The sequence below is a fragment of the Lupinus angustifolius genome, chromosome LG03 (assembly GCF_001865875.1).
Source record: "Lupinus angustifolius cultivar Tanjil chromosome LG03, LupAngTanjil_v1.0, whole genome shotgun sequence".
NCBI classification, from domain to species: domain Eukaryota; kingdom Viridiplantae; phylum Streptophyta; class Magnoliopsida; order Fabales; family Fabaceae; genus Lupinus; species Lupinus angustifolius.
In genome coordinates, this window is record NC_032011.1 from 28198365 (window position 1) to 28206301 (window position 7937).

The following is a 7937-nucleotide window of genomic DNA, read 5'->3' on the forward strand; positions in this document are numbered from 1 at the left end:
ATTTCTCATAATTGTATTAGTTCAATCAATCACAAGAAGTTAAAATCTCTCAATCAGACACGAAAAAGATCTTCATTTATCAAACATCTTGAAGAAAGAACGTCTCATTGTTCAAGGCTTCTACTTTCTGTCGAGTCAAGACATCTAAGGGTGTTCAAAGAAAAGAGCAAAAAACAAAAAAAAAACTAAAAAAAAAAGAGTGTTAGGTTGAAAACCCACATGAGCTACCTAGAAAAAGGTGAGGGGTTCTAAGTCAAAAACCTATGAAGGCGACTTAAGATCGTTATAAATGAGAGAATTCCCGATAGATACCTACATGTGGTTTTCTGGGCAAAATTTAGGGAAAATTAAATGAACACCCAAAGTTGAAGACTTGCTACTGCATATCATCAATGACCTAAATTAGGGCAATCTTTTGGAGAATCTAAGTTGTAGCCTTTTGAGTGAAGAAAAAAGTTCATAACAGGCACACTGGAGCAATTTTTGTCGTTACAAAAAGCATCAAAACTTTTGAGAGAAATTCTATGCAAACTTACGCTCAGGCAAAATAGTTGGGTTTAATCATTGTTCACAAGATCATACTTAAGCGGTTTATGGATCACTTGAAGAAAAAGGCGTCTTCAGGTAAACTGGGGGAGATATGGATGAGTGAAAAGTTATGGTGTCACTCAACAGGAGACAACAAGAGTCACTTCAGTCGAATCTACAAAATTGATGAGTTTCATACACAAGATGAAAAAAACAAATGGAACCATAAGTGATGCATTAGAACAATTGTGTCTAAGTCTTACACCTCATTCCATTGAAACAAAATATATAGTACTCATATCATACATGACATACATACATTAAAACATTATTATACTTATCAATGCATAATCACATTCATATACCAATCATTATAGCACAAACAAAAACAAAGAAAAAACAAGGCATAATCATTCATTGCATATAACTAGTCATGCATACATGCATATTCAAATTATTCTTCCTATAAGCACAAACAAACAAAAACAAAAAAATATTGCATTACATATAACCAAACATTCAAACATGCATCCCCATATTATTCTTCTAATATGCACAAACAAACAAACAAAATAGTACATTGCATATAACCAAGCATTCGAACATGCATTCTTACACTATTCTTCTAATAAGCGCAAACTAATTATTGCCTTGCATATAACCAAACATTCAAACATGCATCTTTAAATCATTCCTATAATAAACAATAAACAAACAAACCAAATAGCATATCATACATACATTCATACACAATGTCAGTGTTAATAACCGGTGCAGAACATGACAATCCGCAAGTGAATTTTCTAACTTCACACCAAAACCTCAATGTTGGCAGCATGGGTGCCTCAGCAAATCCCTGAATACTTTTGGCAGCATAGGTGCCTCAGAAAATCCATGGATCGCTTTGGGCAGCAAGTGTGCCTCAGCAAATCCCCGAATCATTTTGGCAACACGGGTGCCTCAGCAAATCCATGAATCGTTTTGACAGCATTGGTGCCTCAACAAATCCCTGAATCGTTTCGGTAACATGGATGCCTTAGCTAATCCCTGAATCGTTTCGGCAGCACGGGTGCCTCAGCAAATCCCTGAATCGTTTTGGCAGCACGGGTGCCTCAACAAATCCCTGAATCATAACGACAAACGCAAGAACTGCCTCAACAAATCCCTGGTCCATCACGGCAAACGCGGGAAATGCCGTAACAAATCTCTGGTCCATCACGGCAAACGCGGGAACTGCCTTAAAAAATCACTGGTTCATCAAGGCAACCACGAGAACTGCGTAAACAAATCTTTGGTCCATCACGACAAACGCGGGAACTGCCTCAACACATCCCTAGTGCATCACGGCAAGCGCGAAAATTGCCTCAACAAATCCTTACTCCACCAGTAGAGCATCGATCTACTTCATCAAATTTGGTACCTTTCCCAAACGGCCTTTTTCTAAGCCTTAACAAAAAATAACGTTCATTTTTTTTACACAGTCAACACATCCTCTTCTTCTAACCAGTAGCTAGCCGACATGTAGCTCTCTATTTTATTCATGTTTCCACCAAATCTCACACCCACCAAGTTTCTTTTTATTTATTTTTGTTACTATTTCTAATTTATTCATAGATATTAATTGTATTATTGTTGTACTATAAAAATAGAACCACTTAATATAATTGTATTCTGATTTTTTTTATAGGTTCAATCACAATAATAAAATAAAAAAAATATTGTTATGACTAAATAGCAATAACAAGCAACTAAAAAATAAAAACTTTTTTTCATAACAAATGATTGACACACTATTTTTTTTTAATTTAAAATAGAAATCTTGATAACTAAATAATAACCTTTTTTTTTTTGCCATAATTAAAGTTATAACTATAAATGTATACACTTAAGAATATTAAACTATAAATGCTCGTGAAATAAATTTTGGGAGTTAATCAAAGATGGAGAGAAGGTCGTCATGAAGGTCTCTTTATTCTCAGATCATCTTCGAAAGGTCGCGCTACGCCGCTTCTTTTCAATCGATTAAATCTCAAAACCAATTAAATTTTATTTTCTCAATTAAATAAATAAAAGAAAATTAATCAAATCAACACTCTTTTCAATAATAAACAAAACATGCAAAATAGATTTTTTGACTAAAAAAATATATTTTCCTTAATTAAAAACATTAAACCAACAAACTTTTTTCTTCTTAAAGAACTACGTAAGCCTTAATTCCTTTAAAGGGATACGTAGGACCAGGGTCAATCTTGTCAAACATAATAATAAAAAATTATTTTCTTCTTCTTAATAATTGATTAATTAATCATAAAATTTAATAATAATAATGATAATAATGATAATAATAATAAAGTCATATATTTTAAAGGAAGGCTACTGCTTAAGGCGGACGGGTTGGGTGCTAATACCTTTCCTACCTTGTAACTGACTCCCGAATTTGGATATCAAAAATCCAAAAGCCCAAGTAATTGGGCTTAAAAGATTTTTCTACATTTTTAACTATGCAATGTAGTGGCGACTCTAAACAAAGTCGTGCAGCCGAAAATCGGGGCGTGACATAGGCAATTGTTTATAATTACAGTGAAAGATCGTTTGTTATGGCTTTTGACAATTAATATGGAAGCAAGTCTTGGAACATACATATACTCACTCGTCTCATATTTTTTCAAAACGGAAAATAAAGAAAGAAGATGGGTACCTTGGAGATGAGTGAGTGAAAGAGGTTTTGAAATAAATGAGTTTAAGATGATGAGGGCATTTCGGGATTTAAAAAAATATATGCGGGAGTTAAATTTCTAAGGGTGAGATTATTAACACTTCAAATTATTTATCACATTCCTTATAAATATATCAATTTTTATTTTATTATATAATCGATAAATAATTAGTATAAACTATAAAGACATTTGGGAGTATAATTGTATAAATAATCTCAAATGTGGGAGTATGATCAAAATAAATTATCATCTGAAACTACACTCGGTAACACTAATAATGACCCAACAAATATAGAGCATTCTTGAAGCCCACTTTGGATGATAATCTCACGAAACTGGGTTGGTTTAATACATGACATGAGATGGGGCCTCATCTTGTGTACCTGTTATGATAGAGAACTTTTTCTTCAAAAACCTAGTGTATATATGCCTGTTATGTATAGGGTAAAAAAATTGTAAATAAAAATTGCTTAATAAATAATAAGAAAAACTGGTAAATTTTAACTACACTTATGTGTAGATTTCACAAACTGAAAATTCAAATATTAATTATATTTATGCAAAAATATAAAATTACATAAACATTTATGATTTTTTTATAATATTTTAATTTTGTATACAGCATGCCTTACAAGTTAAATTTTGTATTTTATTTTTTCATCATTTTAAATTTCCATTATTTATACACTGAATATTGAAGATAGCATTACATTTTATATAAAATTTGAAACTTATTTGTTTTTCAATTGATTGAGATAAAATTATTTTATTTGCATTTAAAGGCATTAAATATTAATAATATGTTAATCTAGTTATGTAAAGATACATCAAATCCTCATGTATTAAACTATGTTTAAGATTCAACTACTCTTGTGGCTAACACTTGTGACTAACACTTGTGAAACCTGAGTTAGACATCAATGCATAAGAGGTTTTGAATTAGGTTTAATCAGTTCAAACAGTTAAATTGTTTAATTGGGCCAAATAATATCATATATAATTAATAATGATTTATAAATATATAATTATATATAAATGAAATTTTATATAATTAATAATTATATATAATATTTTTTTGATAAGAATAAAATCAAATATTAGATTAATGTTTATTTTTTAAGCGAATCATCTAATTCACTTTAACCAAATTTAAAAGGATTAGATCAGAATTTCTCCGAGTTAAAATGATTCAACCCCTCATTTTAGAATATGATCAGAGATCCTTATTATATTTTTACTGTTCTTTTTATAAGCATTTCCTTGTACTTACGCTCCTGCTCAGAAAAAGCCAAGACAACATTTACTTTTGTCACTAAATCAATAGTTTAAGTATTTAAACATCTAGGGACATCGTGACACATGTCGTGTATTTTTTTTATTTTATTTTAAGATTGTTGTACTTGATATTCTATTTTTATATGCATAAGCATACGTGTGTAACATGTACTACTTTGATAATCTAATTTTCAAAATTAATCAAATCAAATATTTTTAACAAAAAAATTGCAAAATGGGTCGTGCACACTAGTGGGTTTCAAGGCCCTGGAAATCCGGTTGATTAATTAGTAAAACCCAATTACCTAATCTGAGTTTCATGTACTTCTGCTAAACTTGTCTCTTCTGAAGACAAACCCAGAATGTGCGGTTGAATATAGTATCCTCTAATATCAAATCAGTGGAATTTTACGTGTCACTTTTGAAGTACCATTTTTAGTCAATGCAGTTCTTGAGCTGGAGTTGTCGACGATTACATAATTAATTCAGTCAATACCCGATATAATCCTTGAAATTTTTTGCATTCAATAATTCATATAATACATGTTTAAAATGATTAATTTGACAAAAACTTAATATTTTTGGGACATTTTGAGGATCAACCGAAATTTAGTTTAGTGATGTAAGATCCTACTAGATCCACAGAAAAAACTAAAATGCCAATAGTTTGATTCGTATGAGTATAGTTGTTAGGAAGACTGTCACGCATCCTGAAAAGGTTAGATCCTTAGTAAAAAGTGAGAGTTAATACCAATTTTTTAGGGACAATCTAGTCCGCTTGAAAATTTTGATGGAGCAAAATATTATTTACTCAAATTAATTATCTCTTAACCTATGCAATTATTAATACGATCATTTACATTTTATATAGCTAATATCTGGAAATTATTGATCAAAAGAATGAAATTAGGAAATGATGTTGGTTCTCATGCAACCCACTTAGGATTTCAGAAAATAATAGTGACAGAAATAAATTATATGAGAAGTTTGAAGTGCTAAACAACCTTTTTATGCTGAGGCAATAAAATGAAATCACATGTATTGCAGTATACAGGAATTAGGAAGCTGCACATAGTGTGTCTTTATGTGGGAATAAAATCTAGTTGATTTAGTAAATTAATTTGCAAACAGAGAATCAAAAATTATGCAGGAAAGCACAAGTGAGTTATGCTTTTGCAAGACAGGTTTTTGGAGTTCAGCTTTTTCATCTACCAAATTCCCTTGTTCTCCGAGTATAAATGGCTTTTCTTTTGTTTGATTCCGTGTTACTTTTAAGTTTTTTTTATTAAGCCGACATTCAATTATGTCATATAACTTTTTCTAGGGTAAATTTTTTATGACAAATTAAAAATTAATCTTAAAAAATATAAGTTCTGGTCAAATTAGTTTTTTTTTTTTTGGAGAAAATCATCCTAGAAGTTTATCTACATAATAGGACTAATTTGACGCAAAAAGAAACACATTTTTAATTACTATAACTTGAATTTTTTGGACTAAATTGTATTTTTAAACTCTTGACAAAGTACTTTTGTTTTTTCGAAAACCTTGATGGAATGAATTGGATATTCAACTTTTTCTTTTCAACCTCTTTTAATCAATCAAATAGTATATTAAATGTGTCTTGATGTGTCAAACTAAACCAAATTTGTAGCATTTCCGTTCTTAAAGGTTGGGATTAAAGTTTTGGTGGGAATAAAAGCATGTAACTCCCTCCAATTCTGTGGCAGATAATTTTGGTGTATATAATTTTTTTACTCACATCATTTTATTTAATTGTCATTCTCGATATTCAATATAATATAACTTTTTATTATTTATATTCTTATTTTCATTGTTATAGAGATAAAAAATAATTATGGAGTAAAATAAGAAGATGAATTGAAAATAGAAGTATAATAGAAAAAATTATTTTTATAAACACAAAAAATCAATCATTTATTTGGTTTGTTTAAAACACCCTAAGAGGAGACTGATATAGTGAAATCTAACATAACCATTTTTAATATAGTTCTCACAAGTCACAATCAACTTCTTTTATAACACTTATCAATTACTTAATCTAACTAGTAAGTGTTTCTTTATTCAGTACGCATTCTCTTAGATTTTCTCTTTTAAAACAGAAAAAACTCCCTTCTTTGTTGGAGCTCCTATTATTGAACATGGTTCCTTCAACAAAAAAAATTCTAATTAGAAATGTTTGGTAAATAATTAAGTTATGGTCTTATAATATAACTAATGGATATAACTGTTGCGAAATTTGTAATTGTAAGAGTCGATTCAAGTAGTGTGAGATTAATAACAATTTAGTGTAGAGCTAAAAGGGGATGTTACAATTTAGTGAAGTTTGGTTCTGTTTGATAAAAACAAATAATAAAAGTTGTTTCTTTGGCTACATAATTAATTTGAAAGAGTGAGAGTCGACTAAGTGAATGATGAGTCTGCTGTCCTAAAACAATATATCACTCCATGTGTTATTGTTTGTGATTGATCAAAAAAATAAATAATTATTAAAATTATAATTTAAATATATATTTTTAGCCAACCATAAACAATGATACTTAAAATGGCACACTTTATATGACAGCAGATATACTCCCGTTTGGAATACACAGTGATTTGGGGTGTGCGATCATTCCTATTCCATTCCATGGAACCGATATAAAATGAAGCTTATGTTATTTATTATTATACATCTAAAAATTGATACTTCATGTTAATATTTTCTTATGTTGTTGTGTTTATTAAAGTGTGAAGTCTCACATTTGATATGCGGGAAAGAGTAAAAAAATTTATAAGAAAGAAATGTTTATGGAATTATTGTCTTAAGGTTTTGGTTGGTTCAAGATGTGATATCTTACTTGTGACTCTTCACTCTTCCCATACTCATGTAACAAAGGAACTCCTTGGTAATTGGAGGCTCCCGCTCACAGTCTAATCCAACATTTTAATTTTAGATAAAGAAAGAAGACAATAGCTTCTTCTTTTTTTATGAGACCCTTGCTTCGTTTCTCATAACTCGTAACGGAAGGTGCTATTATTGGATATCAACCATTGGTATAGACGTAACATTGTGATAATTTGCGACTCATACCTCAGAATGGAACGTGTTAGTCTTTGATATCAACCATGAACTCATGAAGTGTTAAATGTTGTCCTTCATCACGTGAGATAAATGCTTCATGCCCTAAGTCAATTTTTTTTATCAGATATCTTTATTAAAGAAGAGATAAAATATTAAAAGAACAAATCATATTTTTATCCATATAATTAATAAAGAGATAAATTTAATAATAGAATAAGATAACAACAGAAAACGAGTTATAAATCAGTCACTTGGCTAACTTTGTTTGATGTTAATGAGGTTGTTATTTATATTTTAATTTAACCCGTCATTCATAGAAATGTGATATATATATA